Source organism: Hypanus sabinus, chromosome 11, assembly GCF_030144855.1.
Source record: "Hypanus sabinus isolate sHypSab1 chromosome 11, sHypSab1.hap1, whole genome shotgun sequence".
Classification (NCBI taxonomy): Eukaryota; Metazoa; Chordata; class Chondrichthyes; order Myliobatiformes; family Dasyatidae; genus Hypanus; species Hypanus sabinus.
The window spans coordinates 40,992,145-41,009,530 of NC_082716.1; the positions used below are offsets into that span (position 1 = coordinate 40,992,145).

At 39.9% G+C, this 17,386-nt stretch overlaps 1 long non-coding RNA gene across 1 annotated transcript in view; it reads right to left on the reverse strand.

Annotated features, from left to right (window-relative positions):
- Positions 1 to 17,386, reverse strand: part of LOC132401563 (uncharacterized) — a 52,116-nt gene that overhangs the window by 13,892 nt on the left and 20,838 nt on the right. The gene's annotated exons all lie outside the window — the stretch shown is intronic.

Here is a 17,386-nt window from a genome sequence, read left to right on the forward strand (position 1 = left end):
CTGGATTGTGGTTATGGTCCAGCTGTCGCATTAATACCAAGCTGAGTTGTAATCTGCTGCAACTTGAAACAACGAGAAATACAAATGAGAAATACAAAACATCTCTAATGTTATCATGCTTATACGCTACTGGCTGGTTTATCCCAACAAATTCAGCAGCAAAATGTTTTTGCTAACTGTTGTAGTCACAGAAGAAAAAAAGAAAATCTGCGCGTGATTAATAACTTAATAATGAAATAAATAAACATCAAATCAGAGGCCACCTGGATTATTAATGCATAATTGCTCTAAAATTGCTTGTTTTAGGCAAACTATAGCAATTTTAGTGCAATTATGTAGCAATCCAGGTGGCCTCAGATTTGATGTATATCTGTTTCCAGTGGTTTTGAGCACCCATTTGTTTTCCAATACCCAGTTTCTTAGCTATTAGAGAGTTATAAAACTTACTGCCAATGATTCACAACATTTGGAATTGTTTTTCCCATTTGGATTGGCTGCAGGTTTGAAGGAAAGGTCACTCTCAGAGAGAAGTTATTTGTTTTCTCATGCTGGTCATCTTTACTTTTCACTGCTGTGCTCTGACACCATGTGTTTGATTGGCAGGAAACAGTGCAAAAATATCAAGGCATTGAACCAGAAAGAGTCTTTCCAATCATCAAGCCTGCTCTTTCCACAATATATAAATTAAATCCATACATCCTTACTGAGGAAGATTCTGAATAATATCCTCTGATTCCAAGAATAATTAAGCAGAATACCTAACCTTGCCCTACCATGCCCAGAATCAGCTTAAGGTTATGATATGACTTTTAATGTTTCTTCCAAACAAGTACTTATCCAGCTCCCTTACACAGGAGTGGATTGGCTGAACCTTAGTTGTTTTCATTTGGAATTTGTTCAATATGCACATTGTGCTATGAAGGAAAACGTTTCTTTCAATCCGCTGTCTCCAGTTCTGTATAGGTTAGGTTTCTGCTCAAATGTTAATGCCAAATAGTCTGTTTCTACTTGCATTGCAGCCAGTGCCCTTCATGATAGAGGCTTGGATTAGCCTTCCCTTCGACTGTCGTCTTGTATTAACAACTTCAGCTTTTCAGGCCAATATTTCTCCAGCTCCTTTCAGAAAGAGTTAATTAGCTGAACCTCAGCTCTTTTTGAAACTGAGGACCCTGACTTCAAAATAGCCTCTCTCCCAGAGGATCTTCAACACTCTCCTCTGAACCCACTTCAAAGCGTTAGTATCTTTTAAAAAGAGGGGGCCAGAAATTACATAAATATTTTAAATGTGGCCTCATTTGTAATTTACACAAGGTTAGAATAACATGTTTTAATACATAATCATTGGTCAGATGATTCCCATATTTGATAGAAACTATGTATAGCCTGGAAAATGTCAAAACATGATTAGTAATTATATGCAGGTCTTACTAGGAATCATATTCAGAAGTTTTAATAGCCCTACTTGTTATAGATCATCTTATCCTGCTCTATGTTATGGTTGCAAGTTAGCGTTTTTATGGGATGTTTTCCTTTTGGTTAACCAAACAACGATCCTCATCAAAGGACCTTGCCCCCTACAGCTGTTGCTTTTCTAATTTTTTCTCTGAACGAGAGCATGCGTGGTAGATAGTTAACTGAGCTTATTCAGAACTCTGTTGATGCATTGCCAGAGTACTTGCAATGGATGATGCACCATACTTGAGCATGTTGGAGGATTAGGAGTGGAAATAAAAAGCCAGTCCTAGGCTTGACAACTGTTGGGTCTAGAAGTTTCCTACACATTTTTTGGGGATCTGCTCCAAGGAGAACCTATAAGAATCTGCTGGATCCGAATCACATGCAGCTGGAGACGTCAATCATAAAAGAGAATGTAAATGTTTTAGCACATTTCAATATTATTTTTCTCTTGCGAAGTTCAGTACCGCACAATGTTAATGAGCTTCAGTGGCATTTGTTACCCAGTTAATGAGGAAATGTCAAAGTACTGATTGATAATCATTCAAAGTGAATTGAAGTGAAATGTATGGATACAATGTACTGATACATAATGTGCTATCGATGAGATCCTATTACATGATTTATCTGAAGAGCTTGTTTTGGGCTATGGTGCTGAGCTTTGATCCACTATGTTTATCTATGACACCAAATGGTGTTAAGTGTCCTCTTGGTTCTTCAGGCCATTCAGTTTCTAAAGAAGAGGGCGAGAAGTCAGAGTAGTAATGGATGCTCCGAGGAAATGGTTTGCAGAGATATTCAGAACTCAACAAGAAGAGTCACAGAGTTATAGAGCACAGAAATGGGTTATGCTCACCAGTGTGCCCACCTGAACTAGTCCCATTTGGTCTATATCTCACTAAACCTTCCCTTTCCATGTGCCCATTTAAATGTATTAATTCTACCTACCTCTACTGTTTCCTCTGGCAGTTCATTCCATATTCCTCTCACTGTCTGTTTGGAAAAAAATTGCCCCTTTGAGTTTTCCTCTCTTACTATAAAGCTATGCCTTTCACCTTTACACTTTCCTCACCTGGAAAAAAATTGACGGTGACCATCATCATATCTATACTCCCCATGAGTTTATAATTCTACAAATTGACTCTCAGCCTCGTTTGCTGCAGGGAAAACTGTCCAAGCCTATCCAATCTCTCCTTATATCATAAGCCCTCTTGTCCAGACAACATCTTTGTTATACACATGGGATTTCTGATGCTGGAATCAAACAACATGCTGGTAGGGCTCAGAAGGTCAGGCAGCATCTGTGTAGAGAAAGGAACTGGTGACTGCTCAGGATGAAACCTTGCATCAGGAGACCAGAAACCCCAGTGATTCCTTTCACTTCTTATAAGAGTGAGTTCCTGCAGCCATCTGATTGTTGCTTCAACACCTTGTGCATCTTTTCTGCTGCCTCTCTAGCTTAACACATCTTATAGAGTGGCAAACAGACTGCATGCAATATTCCCAGTGTGTTGCTCCAGATTTCCAACATCTGCAGTCTCTCATGTGTCTCCACAATAGTCCAATTACGTTTACAACCATAACCATGCTTCCCCTGTGCGTTAATTTGGCCATACATTTAAATGCTGTGTACTGTACCACTGTTGTAAACTATTCCCCTTTCACTAAGATTTCCAACATGTAAATGGTTTAAGAGTGTTGTCTTGGAACCAAATAATTACATCTGGATAGGTGTAACTCGATTATTTTGTTAACATTAAAATTCCGTAAAAAATGTAAAAGAAAAGTTCTCTGTATTTTCAAATCCTGTACTGTGTTTACAGTAAAAGGCAGAATTAACTATTTGTGGGATCTCTGTCCATTGCACTTCCCTGCTTCTTTAATGCATTGGATCAAATACCAAGCAATTTGGAAGCACTCTCTCCCTCTTCTGACTTGCCCAGCATCCTGTACAAACAAACCTATTACTTCTTCCACTTACGTGATTTACTCACTTATTGAGTCCATTACTGGTCATTTTTTTCTGCTGGGGAAGCACTTCACTGTTGTTGAAATTGCCCCAAATTACACAGCCAAGACAGGAAATTGTGATGTGAGTGAGTGGCCTATCATCTAGTAACCCAAAGCATTTGTAAGCAAATATTTTATAGCATCAGAGCAACAATTAATGACCATAAAGTTATTCTTTTACTTCATGTGTTCCACATTGTTTATTGTATTTAGGAAGTAATTTTTGAAGACAAAAGATGAATAAACGTCCAGGAAATATTAACCCAGTCCATGTAGCAGTAATGTAAAAGTAAGATGGTAACTATGGTAACTGAGTTCAAAGGTCAACCAGCTTGATGGAGATGGATTTAAGTATGTGAAGCTGTCAGCATAAGTGCTTGTGAGCTGCTATTACCATGTGTAAAAGAGGCAATTGTGGATCATCAAATTTAAAAGCAGAATTATTGAATATTTGGCAAATTGTCTTAATCTTTCAGTAGAAACTGCATTAGATAAAATATTCTGAGATAAGCTAAACACTGGGAAGGTGGACTGTACTGTATTCAGTTTCTTTCACAAACTCTTTCTCAAAAACCATATGTTCACAGGGCAAATATACAAACTCCACACAGACATCAACGGAAATCAGGATTGAGCCGGGATCACTGAAGATGTCAGGTTGCAGATCTACCATTGTTCTTTCCGCCAGTTCATTACTAGGTCACTGTTTAGCCAATTTCTGTTGATTTTCTTAACACATTCATCCTTTATAATTCAAAATGTAGCTTGAAAGATGACTAACATTTTTTTTAACACAGAACATTTACATGCACTTTCTGGAAAAGAGATTCCCTGCTGCAGTATTTTCAGCAATAGTTTTCCACTTCTCTGCTAGTGTTGTAGTGTCATAGCTAAATTCCTGTCACTTACTCATAATGATCCATGGCACAAATGAAGGCTATTGATTTTATACCAGCCAATAAGGGTTATTGAGTCTAATCCAACTTTATATTTCTCATTTCTGCTATTGTCTGTAAGAAGTTTATATGTCCTCCCCGTGACCATGTGGGTTTCCTGCAGGTGCTCCAGTTTTCTCCCACAGTCCAAAGCTGTACCAGTTGGTAGTTTAATTGTTCATTGTAAATTGTTAAATCAGAAGTTGCTGAGCGGCGTGGCTGCAAGGGCCAGGAGGGCTTATTACATGCTGCATCTCAGTAAGTAAACATATAAATATATTTCATAGTTTATGTAACCATATCACAATTACAGCACAGTGACAGGCCATCTCGGCCTTTCTAGTCTGTGCCGAATGCTTACTCTCACCTCAACCCACCTACCTGCACTCAGCCCATAGCCCTCCATTCCTTTCCTGTCCATATATCTATCCAATTTTACTTTAGATGACACTACCGAACCTGCCTCTACCACTTCTACTGGAAGCTCGTTCCACACAGCTACCACTCTCTGAGTAAAGAAATTCCCCCTCGTGTTACCCTTAAACTTTTGCCCCCTAACTTTCAACTCATGTCCTCCTGTTTGAATCTCCCTTACTCTCAATGGAAAAGACCTATCCACATCAACTTTATCTATCCCCCTCATAATTTTAAATACCTCTATCAAGTCCCCCCCTCAACATTCTATGCTCCAAAGAATAAAGACCTAACTTGTTCAATCTTTCCCTGTAACTTAGGTGCTGAAACCCAGATAACATTCTAATAAATCTTCTCTGTTCTCTCTCTATTTTGTTGACGTCTTTCCTATAATATCTCTTCAAAGGTGATGGGGTCCTCTGCTATAATCACCTTTTAAGGCAGTGAACTCCATGCACCTACCACTTTTCAAGCTGGTGATGAAATGATGATCTAATGCCGTAGCAATGTATTTGAATATAAAATTAAAATCTAATCCAATCATCATTGGATCACAGCCAACCTTGAAGCTGACCTAATCCAACGGAGGTCACCAAGCTGTTGATATGGATGAGTAGTTCAGAGCCAGAACACCTAGACTGTAGATAACCTTGTTTGGTTTCAGGCAGTTGTCAAAAAGAGCGATGGAGCTAATGACTACAGAACCAGTTAGGACAAGCGAATATTCACTTGGGGTGTGCTGGCAAATGCCGTCGTTTGAAACAGTGAACTGTAGAACCTAATGTTGTGGTAGAAAAGTTAGGAGGATTGATGTTCTGGTTGTAGCAAATGACACATTAGTTGCAGCAGAGTAAAAAAAACAGGTGACCATTTCAGGAATATCTAATAATTTGACACTAAAGTTCAAGTTCAGTACACAAAGCAATTCACATGTAAAATACCTTCCAAGGGTGTGTCCATTCTAATTGCCGTACTATTAAAACAAAAGTCAAAAACTCTGTCCATCTTCTTCATTATAGTCGTAATTGTGATGTTATTTGCTTGGATCAAAGAGTCAGAAGGTGGTGTATGACTTGGAGATGGTACAATATTGAAATACTACATTTACACCAGATTTTGCATTAACGTCACTATCTTCTGCAGCATAATCAGGGGGCCTCTGCAATGATATATTAATGCAGAGCAGTGTTCCTTGCACATGCTATAGGAGTAAGACTATGTTGTCCCATTAATACTCAATCATGCACCCCTTCTATCTCCCTCTATCATCCCCTCACAAATCAGACAACCCTGCAATGGTTCAAAAGGACAATTGCATGGAGCGTGATGTCAGTTCTATGCCTTAGATGTAGAAATTGTTCTGGAATAGAATTGAATTGACTTTATTACTTACATACTTCATATACATGATGAGTAAAAATCTTTACATTATGTTTCTGTCTAAATGTGCAATTTATAGTAATTTGTAATAAATAGTATGGCAGCAGGACAGTCAATATAACACAGAAATATACTGGTGTTAGCATGAATTAATCAGTCTGATGGCCTGGTGGAAGAAGCTGTCCCAGAGTCTGTTGGTCCTGGCTTTTATTCTGTGGTACCGTATCCCTGATGGTAGCAGCTGGAACAGTTTGTGGTTGGGGTGACTTGGGTCCCCAATGATCTTTTGGGCCCTTTTTACACACCTGTCTTTATAAATGTCCTGAATAGTGGGAAGTTCACATCTACAGACGTGCTGGGCTGTCTGCACCACTCTCTGCAGAGTCCTGCAATTGAGAGATGTACAGTTCCCATACCAGGCAGCAGTGCAGCCAGTCAGGGTGCTCCTGTAGAAAGTTCTTAGGATTTGGGGGCTTCTTCAACCGCCTGAGATGAAAGAGGTGCTGTTGTGTCTTTTGTACTGGTATGTACAGGCCACGTGAGATCCTCGGTGATATTTATGCCGAGGAATTTAAAGCTGTTCACCCTCTCAGCCCCAGATCCATTGATATCAATAGGGGTAGCCTGTCTCCATTCCTCCTGTAGTTCACAACCAGCTCCTCTTTGTTTTTGTGACATTGAGGGCAAGTGTGATTCATGATGTAAGTGTTTTGGTTGAATTTTCTAAGTGATGCATAATGACCAAATAGTTGCTATTATGTTTTATACCAGAGAGAAAAAAAAAATCAATCTTTATTCAATAGCTAAAATCTGCTTTGCACCAAACCACTTAATAACTCATGCTACAATTACAGATAAAACAGAATATGTTGAAAATTCTTAGCAGGATTGGCAACATCTGTAGAAACAGAAACACAGTTGATATTTCAGATAGTAAAGGTCTTGGTGCACCTTGTTACCTATTTTTTCTTTCCACGGATGTTGTCTAACCACTTAAAAGTTTCTAGTATTTTTTGTTTTGTTTATTTAAATGCCTTCTCTCTAACCAAGGCCAATCTGGAAGGTTCGAAGTGAAGAACCGATTTGGATTTAGTGAGGGTCACTGTATTCCCTGGCTCTGTAAGATGAATTGTTCAATGTGCTGGATGTCATAAAGTTCACAGTTTGGTCTACATATGGGCTCACTAAAATGCTTTGGTTGAGTGCAGGTGAACAGCACATTTAGCTTGTTGCTCCTCACCCTGGCTTGCTTGCACTACCATCAGTGAAATGGGCTTAATGGCATTCTGAACGGCTCAGCTCACTTCCATTAAGTAGCTCAGTATGGCCCGACTGAGGAAGGGCATGATGAGTGGGGAAATAAATCTACTGACGGTGCATAAAGTTTGAAATTTGGCCAAGACTGCTCAAGTTAAAACCTTGTTATTAGTCTGTATTTACCACAGTGAAAGTGCCCTACTTTTGCAAAGCAGTCTGAATAAGCAGAACATGGATCAATAATTCCCAGTATAGGCTGCTTATTTCTAAAAGAAGAATTTAATGGAACACAGAACCTGGAACTTGTAAAGCCCTCATGGTAACAACTGACATTTGCAACAAATTATCTTCAATGCAAGTTTTTCTTATCATACCTGTTTCCCTTAGGGTGGTTTACTGAAATAGCTTTTGCCATTTACTTCTATGTTTTTTAAACTTTAAAAGGAACCAGTCATTTAAAAGCAGTGTCAAGATATCTTTTTAGTCAGGAAGGCATGCATTTGTAAACGTCATCCTAAACTGGCTCTGAGGCAATGACTGGTTGTATTAACATGAAATTACAGAAGATAACATAACCAACAAAAGTTATTCAGAATTAGGCCATCTTTAAATTTTAATTTCAAACCACATTCAGTTACATGAAGTTAAATTTCATTTTGGACGAGTCAGTTAATTTAATTTATCTTTTTTTTTAAATTTAGAGATAAACATGGAACAGATCCTTCCAGCCCAATGAGTCACATCATCTGGCAGCTCACTTATTTAACACCAGCCTAATCACAGGACAATTTACAATCAGCAATTAACCAACTAACTGGTACATTTTTGGAATGTGGGAAGAAACTGGAGCACCTAGAGGAAACCCACACTTTCACAGAAAGGACACACAAACTTCTTAAAGACAGCATCCGAATTGAACTCTGACACCCCAAGCCATAATAGTATCATGGGGCTCATATAAAGCAACTATGATCCTCCTATATTTTTCTTAATCCATATTCCCAATTTGAGGAAGTAGGAGGAGGAGTCTTCTAAATATGTTATTACATTTGTGATCAGTATTGCTTCTGCTCAGTGTCAGGACAAGATCTATGCCATTTAATAAAGGAGAAAGCAGAATCTTAATCCATACTAGCAAGCACAATGCCCAGCACATCTAAAGTCAAAATCTAATATTAACCCTTGGCAATCTCTTGTATGCCCCATCAGCTGTTAACTAGCTTGTCCTCCAGCAACACACACAAAATGCTAGAGAACTCAGCACGTCAGGCAGCATCTACCCAAATGAATAAACAGTTGATGTTTCGATCCTTCTTCAGGACTGGAAAGAATAAAAAGCTGGGATGGAGAGGAAAGAGGATAGCTAGAAGATAATAGGTGAAGCCATGTGGGTAGGAAAGATAATGGGATAGAGAGGAAGGATTCTGATTGAAGAGGATGGCATCTTCTCCTTTCCTTTCCAGTCCTGAAGAAAGCTATTGGCCTGAAATATTGACTGTTCATTAATTTCCATAGATACTGCCTGACTTGCTGAGTTCCTGCAGCATTTTGTGTGTATTACTTTCGATTTCCAGCATCTGTATTCTTTCTTGTGTTTATAACTTGTCCTCTGACATGTGTCCCTGGAGGAAAATAGCTCACTTTGTTGTAAAGTATCCTTCTCCAGACATCCTGACTGCAGTCTGCAAATTAACAACTGGATAATTTCAAATGTAAACCCACACTAGTGGTCTGTGGTATTCTGATCACTGCATCAGCTCACTGCACTGTTCGTCCCCGCTCTTTCAAACTGCTAAAGTCTACAGCAACAGTGAGTAATTTTCCTGCCCTAAGTATTATTTATTTAGTGTTATAGCATGGAGCAGTGTCACCCCAGCAACCCACAACAACCCCGATATAACACTAACCTGATCACGGGACAATTTACAATGGCCAGTTAACCTACCCGGTACATCTTTGGACTGTGGGAGGAAACTGGAGCACCCAAGGAAACCCCACGCATTCCACGGAAAAGGCATACTGAATCCTTACAGATATTGCTGGAATTGAACTCTGAACTCCGATACCCCAAGCCATAATAGCATTGCGCTAACTGCTACGCTACCGAGGCGCAGATCCAAATGCAATTATCCATATTATGAATTAACCATTGGAAGGAGCATACTGAATGCATTTAAAGAGGAGGTTACTTTCAAATAAATATGATAGGCAATGGCTTGCCACTAGAAATGCTCTAGCTGTTTTTTTTTTAAGAAAATTCGATATGCTGACTTTTATTTTGTAATTCAACAGGTAAGGCAGGATGTGGAGCAAGTTGCAAGTTTCTAATTTAATCCTTGTCCATGCTATTTTAATTACTAGGCACCATTTGCAGCAGATCGACAGACTGTCTGCAATGAGGAAGGTGGACTCTTACACAAATTTTGTCCTTTTGCAGTCTCTGGTTCTGAATGCAAGATTAACAAGCAATGTGTTTACCAGAGATAATCAGGCTAGTATGTTCAATGTTTACTCTGGATTTTGTTCCAAAATGCATTTGAGCATAATTTATTCATCCAGATATGGGTAGCAATGCTTTGAATACAATAAGTAATTTAGTTTAAATCAATTATCTGACACTGATATGACTGAGTTTAAAACAAATTAAATTTTTTGAAGTGATGATAACTGCCAACACGTGAAACTCCTGCAATCTAATATAAATTTGATTAAGCTTATTTAATAACTTTAATATGGTACACCATCAATCTGAATTTTCATGCCAAATATTAATCTAGCATTATTAGTGCTCCACATATTTGTGAGTCTCACTAACTACTGCAGCAAAAGAGATTTTGACAAGTTGAAAATCAGACTTGCTGGACTTATTAGTAGGAAGGCAGGTAGACAGAAGCAGAAGCCTAGCACAGTATTTCTCTACCAGAAGGTGGTACATACAAGATGTCATCCCCAAAATCATAATGCTTGAGCATCTTGCCCCAGGATTATACTAAAGCTCCTATTCTGTGCCGGCTTGATTTTACTGTCTACTGTTTGTAGATAGCCACATATTAAGAATGGTATTCACCCTCGTCTGCAACGAGAGCAATCATGCAGTAAAGAGAAAGGTTCTAATAGAACGCTCTTGCACTGGAATTTCTGCTCTCTAGGTCTGTCACGGCAATTGACTTAAAATCAGAGGATATTTACTCTATTGTATCCAACATACCAGCCAAGCAGCCACAGTAAGACCAGACTGGGATCATGGGCTGAGCCTCATACAGGGATCAATTAGAAAGAAAATGGCATGAATACTACACTCTGAATTGTGGGGTTGAAATGGGAATAATTGTTTGAGTTGCATGGACTGCCTATCTAATATGGTAATGTGGCATCTTAAACTTGGAGGAGGGCCTGAGACACTCAGTGGCACAGACATTAAAACCAATGTAAGGAATGTTCTCATTCTGGATAAATCCCCTATGGGTCTTGTTAAGGGTTTTGGCATTGTCTGCTCAGAACTTTTACTGAGGAATCAAAAAGCAGTAGATGTTACTCACCATACAAAGGCAAGTCATACTTGGAGAGAGATGGATGGCTTTGAAGAGCATAAATCATGCAGGCAGAGGGTCACCCATCAGCATTTGGTTTAAAATGTGATAAAGGGGGAAATCAAAGAGTTGTCCAGGTGGATCAAAGGACAAAGGAGATGGAATCCTGATGGTGGCTGGCTATGTAGACTGGATAGAGTTATGGGGATAGGTCTGAAAGGGTGAGAGGAAGGAGTTTCTTCTGGATGGAATTGGCTCTGTTGTATGGTTTAGCTTTGATTAAATCCCTGCCCAGAGATCAGGAAGAATTGCACAGGTGACTGTGGACACCCCTCAGTCATCTCTGTCGATGGTGGATGGACATGAGAGTCCCATTCCAACGTGGTGGTGTTCGGAGGGATGGGAGGCTGATGTTCAGACCCAGATGTCAGGGGTTTTTGGGGCAGACACAAACCCCTAACCTCTGGAGAGAGGACAGGAGAAAGCTTGAGTAATACGTATGTAATTTCTCTCCTATCCGCATCTACTTTCAGTACTGCCAGTAATGAAACTTCAATGCAGGTTCAAGTTGAAGCAATATAAACACAAAAAAGCTTAAAATATTTATCAGAGCTGCCTACTTGCATCGTCTGGAGTTTTGAGTGTGGTAGCTAAGCCAATTTCATTAGCTTATCAGCGAACTTTGTAGCTTCATATCCTTAATCTTGTCAGCAGGAAGCCTATCAATTGGAGGCCAATGAGGTCTGGGTTACTTTTTTAATATATTTATAACATTTATCTGATCAATGGTAATCAACTGTTTTTGAGAGTAAGGATTTGGCCTCAGAAATTCTTTTGTTCCTCCCTGCCTCATAATGTTAAAAATTAACACTAAGTTTTTGCCACTTTACTAAATAGATTTACTAAGTAGGACTCAGGAAATCGTATCCAAAATTAAAATGTTTTAAGTATGTATATCTGTCATTAGAGGCTGTAATATATATTTTGCTATTTTTTCATCAGTATGACATTCAGCTTTTCCCCCAAGAATCGGAACATCCTAAATATGGCTTCTGTGGACTCACCAGTTGGTATGTGCCCAGTTTCCAGCTCCCTGGGAGGCTTTGCACCACTGGCTAATTTTCAGAAAATGGGAACTTAAAAGGAGCATTAGGTGCTGCACTGGCTTTTTCTTTTTACCAAAGAAAGGGTTATCACCTCAACAAGGAGCTTTAGTTTAGGGTCAATAAATGGCCGAGATTTTGTTGGGCTTTGCAAGCAGTTCTGTGGTGAAGTCCCATCATTAATTCTCATAAATTATTGACAGGTTCAAAATTTGGAGAAGTTTGTTCTTGTTGACAATCTCTTGGTGACGGATGGCTTGGCATCAAATCTAGCAGAGAGGCACAAGCTTGCTGGAACTTCACACCAATTAACAATGGTTGGATGAAGATTTTTGACAGCAACAAATACATTTTACAGTTGGCAATAATAGGTTAAACAATTTAAATATTGGAAATGATTTTTCTTTAAATTTTATAATGTCTTAATTGTTTATTTTGCTTCCTGAATGTAAAGAACATTCAGATTCATTAAAAAACAAAGGATGTTGTGTGTTTACTATCTCAAGGCTTTGGTTTTCTCCAGTTTTGTGAGCCCTGGCACACCCATGTAATTAGCTTATGTTTCTGGTGACAAGCTAGTCTTTGCCAATCAGATCCAGGAGTTCTTAGCTGGTTAATACACTAATATAAATATGCTTAAGCTAATGGTGGCTCTGGTAAGAAGGTGGCATTAAGTGGTGACTTTTTTTTATGCAGCCCTGTTAGGAATCAACTACAGCTGAAATCCACAGTCACAGCCAGAAGTACTTCAGTAAGCAGCATTGTTTTAAGACATTTTAAAAATCTATTGATACTCGAACTGGATGAATATTCAACGATAGACTTGGGTTCTGAGTGCAGTTCCCCTTTAATAAAATAGAAGTGGGGACGCATTGTCGGTTTACAGAGATGAATGAAATGCAGAGGCTTTAGACTTCTACTCCCAACTATCCTGCTGGCATATGTACAGTCTCTGGAAAATAAAACTGAAGACAAGAACTGAAACAAGGTTACTGTGCCAGAGGGGCATCAAGGACTATTCTGTATTCACTCTGTTTTACAGAAATATGGCTCACACTTAGCACTGCAGCCTGTTAACTTCATATTCTCTGCAATGATAGGACAGCTTAGTCTTTTAAAGGGAAAGGAGGTGGAGTATGCTTTATGATTAACTCATTGTCATGGTGGTCTGCCTCAGTCCTACTCACTGGACCTAGAACCCTTGGCGGTCAAATGTTGTCCATTTTATCTGTTGAGGGCGTTTTCTGCCATTATCCTGGTAGAGTGTACAATTCAGCTCAGGTCAATGTCAGGCAGGCACTGGAGGAACTGAGCAATATAATTAGCAGGCATGAAACTGCCCACCCTGATGTCTTCCCTATCATTGTGGGAGATTTCATCAGGCCAGACTCTGAACAACCACCACCAACATCAGGAACCAGAGGTGCCAACACACTTGATCACTGTTACATCAACATCAAGCACGCTTAACGTGCCTTTGCATGCCAACATTTTGATCAACTGGCTGTACGTCTCGCCTATAGGCAGAGACTAAAGACCGCAGCACCAGTAGTGAGGACCACGAAGATATAGTCAAGGGAGGCGGAGGAGCACTTACAGGACTATCTTGAGTTAGTGGCCTGGACCATATTCAGGGATTAATCTTTGAACCTTAATGAATACATCACAGTTGTCGCTGACCACAGTTACCAGGAAGACGTGCACCTTTGGGGTGCAGCCTTGGGCGGCCTCTGTGAACAACTCGATTCCTTGCCTGTGTCACTAACTGGAACGTCACGGAAATCGAAACATCGGGACAGTGCGTGTGGCTGTCAATGGCCTCTGCACCCTGGTGATCTCTCTCTCTCTCTCTCTCTCTCTCTCTCTCTCTCTCTCTTTCTCTGGGTTGGAGGGAAAGTGCCAATTCAAGAGTCAGGTGAGCTCAAGTAAGCGCCACTTCAGATTGTAACATTGAAACAGTAATCTGTTGGTCTCCCTTTTGCTGTAGGAAGGGTGACACTCCTCTGTCACTTGTTAGTGAGACAGAGAGCCTGTGGTATGTCAAAGTGCTAGGTTAAGGACTGTAGTTTTTGTTGGACTGCAGATCATGGGCTCTTTGGGGGCTTTGTGGATGGTGGGCACTGATGCTTCTTCTTGGAATGAGTGGGGGCAGGATGAGGGGATGGTTGATACTTTGCTGCTACTTGTGCATGGGAAGGGGTGAGGACTTTGGGGTTCTCATGTTTTTCTGTCATTCAATCTTTGGGGTTCTTCTGCTTCATGGCTGGCTGTGAAGAGAAAGAATGTGTATATGTGTGTGTATATATATATATATATATATATATATATATATTTATATACACATTCTCTGATGTTACATTGAACCATTGAACTTCATCAAGTCCTGTGTGGATGAGTGTGTGCCTTCAAACACACACTGGACATATGCAAATGAAGGCATGGATGAACCAGGAGATTTGTAGTCTGCTGAGAACTAGATCTTGTGATGTTCAAATCTGGTGATCCAGAACTATACAAGAGGTCCATGTATGATCTACAGGTCTATCTAAATAGACAAAAGACAGTAGGTGCAGGAGTAGGCCATTTGGCCCTTCTAGCCAGCACTGCCATTCACTGTGATCATGGCTGATCATACACAATCAGTACCCCGTTCCTGCCCTCTCCCCATATCCCTTGACCCCGCTATCTACAAGAGCTCTATCTAACTCTCTCTTGCGTGCATCCAGAGACTTGGCCTCCACTGCCTTCTGGGGCAAAGGGTGAAAAGATTATTTCTGGTTGAGGTTAGAGACAGAATCTGATGCATGCCAGCTTTGGCAGGGTTTGCAGGCCATTACTTCCTATAAAGCGAAACCTAACATCATTATTGGCAGTGATGCTTCACTCCCAGATGAGTTCAATGCCTTTTATGGACACTCTGAAAGGGAGAATAAAACGACACCCATGTGAATCACAATGGCATCTGGTGTCTCTGTGATCTCTGTGTTGGAGGTTAACGTCAGACATTTTTCAAGAGGGTGAGCCCTTGTAAGGAGTCAGGCCTCTGAAAACCTGTGCCAAACAATTGGCAGAAGTGTTCAAGGATATCTTCAATCTCTCACTGCTGCAGTTGGAGATCTCCACCTGCTTTAAAAGGGCAACAGTCATACCAATGCCCAGGAAGAGCAGGGTAAGTTGCTTCAATGACTATCACCCAATGGCACTCACTTCTACTGTGATAAAGTGCTTTGAGAGGTTGGTCATGCTGGTTGAGTGGAGTTGCAGAAACAACTTTGTACTCAACATCAATAAGACCAAGGAAGCGACTGTGAACTTCAGGAAGGAGAAGTCGAGGGAAAGCGCAACAATCCTCATTGAGGGATCAGAAGTGGACAAAGTGAGCAGTTTCAAGTTCATGAGTGACAACATCTCTGAGGATCTATCCTGGGACTAACATAGTGAGGCAGTACAAAAAAAACATGGCAGCAGTTATATTTCACTAGGAGTTTGAGGAAAATTAGTATGTCACTAAATACACTCACAAATTTCTACAGATGTACCATGGGAAACATTATTAACTTGTTGCATTTGCTATGGAGGGGCCACGGCACAGGATCAGAGAAGCTGCAGGAAGTTGTAAACTCTTTCACCTCCATCGTGACCACCAGCCTCCCAAACATGGAGGTCACCTTCAAAAGGCATCCATCATCCAGCACATGCCCTCTTCTCATTGCTACCATCAAGGAGGAGGTACAGGAACCTGAAGACACACAGTTTCTTCCTCTCTGCTATGAGATGTACATGCTTATCAAGTTGCAACACCTTCTGTGATGATGTCAATCCCCACTTACCTGAAGATTTGTCATAACCAAAACTGACGTTTTTCCTACTCTTGGCATAGAAAGTGGAAATTGTTCTAAAGCAATTCAGCAGCAGTTAAGGGCATTTGAAGCACATTGCCCTTCCAGCTGATGACACCTTAATGTAAGCCTGCCTGAATTATTAAGGTCAATACTCTCAACAGATAATGGGTCAACTTAGGTTCATCTACAGGGAACCACAGGCTTACAGGGTGCAAGGTTTAGGAGACTGTAAATGCAGAAACAACTGATTGTAAGTGGTGGTGTGCTTTCTTCCTATTAGTGTTATCTGTTCAGAGTAACTGAAGGCTTGTTCATATGCTCATTAGATAAAAATATTTGTCTCACCTTAGTTCTGAGCTGATCTTTCACCTATGTTTCCTTCTCCTGTGACCACAATTTAAAGCTTAATTTATCTTATTACGTTTAATGTTTTCCAAATCTCCACCGAGAATGCTGTCCAATTTAGGTCCTTGTACATTTCAAATTGTTTGTCATCTGCCTGACCGTGGCTTCTGCATAACATGAGTGGACAGCCATAAATAGTGCTGTAACCATAGGAATAAACAGAGTGACCTATTAGACTTCTAAGATTATTGCTTCAGATCTTCCCATCAAAATGATGACAGGCTTAATGTGGCATTGTGATTGTTGAAGCACAAATGTTGAAGTAACTTAAATCTCGCTGAGTTGTGCCACACCCCCATTAGCTTTGAGCAAATTGTACCTTATTGTCTTCTGTTGTCATTACAATGTGCCGAAGGAGTGAAGCTGATGTACTGGCACAAAGGACGTGGACAAAGCTCCTTTCCAGGAATTTGTCTTCATAATTACAGTTAAAGTAAGCTTTCAGAAACATGTTGAAATACTATCAGTTGCTGTTTCTGGCACTAATAGTATGTGATTACAATTGAAATTTTTTATATCAAGTTATAATTGTCACAACTTTAAAAAGAAAGATAATATTAAAATTTTCCTTTAACCTTTCTTTACTGGACTTTTTTTGTCTCTCATAACCGAATCCTTCTGTCTCCTTTCAGTAGCTGATTTGACATTGAATTCACTGACCTAGAAATTCTATTGTGTAGTCTAACGTATTATGTACTATATAATAGTTTTATCTGAAACCTGATCAATAAATACAATCAACCCTTTTGTTCATGTATTCCCATGGTGAGTGCTGCGTTTGTACAATGATGTCATTTGGCATCTCACACTGAAGTATTGATGTCATTTGCATGACAATTTGCTGTTTATACATGACTGACAAAAAGGTAGATGTCAAACTTTGAGAGGTTGCTAACTGAGTGATTAAAGGCTGGCCCTGCCCTACCTTAAGCTGGTATCAGGGAGCGAAGACTGTAGCGATGTATCGCTGATAAAGTTACGGAGCCACAAAACATGGAAATAAGCCATTCAGCTCATCAAGACTATTAACCACCCATTTGCACCAAAACAATAAT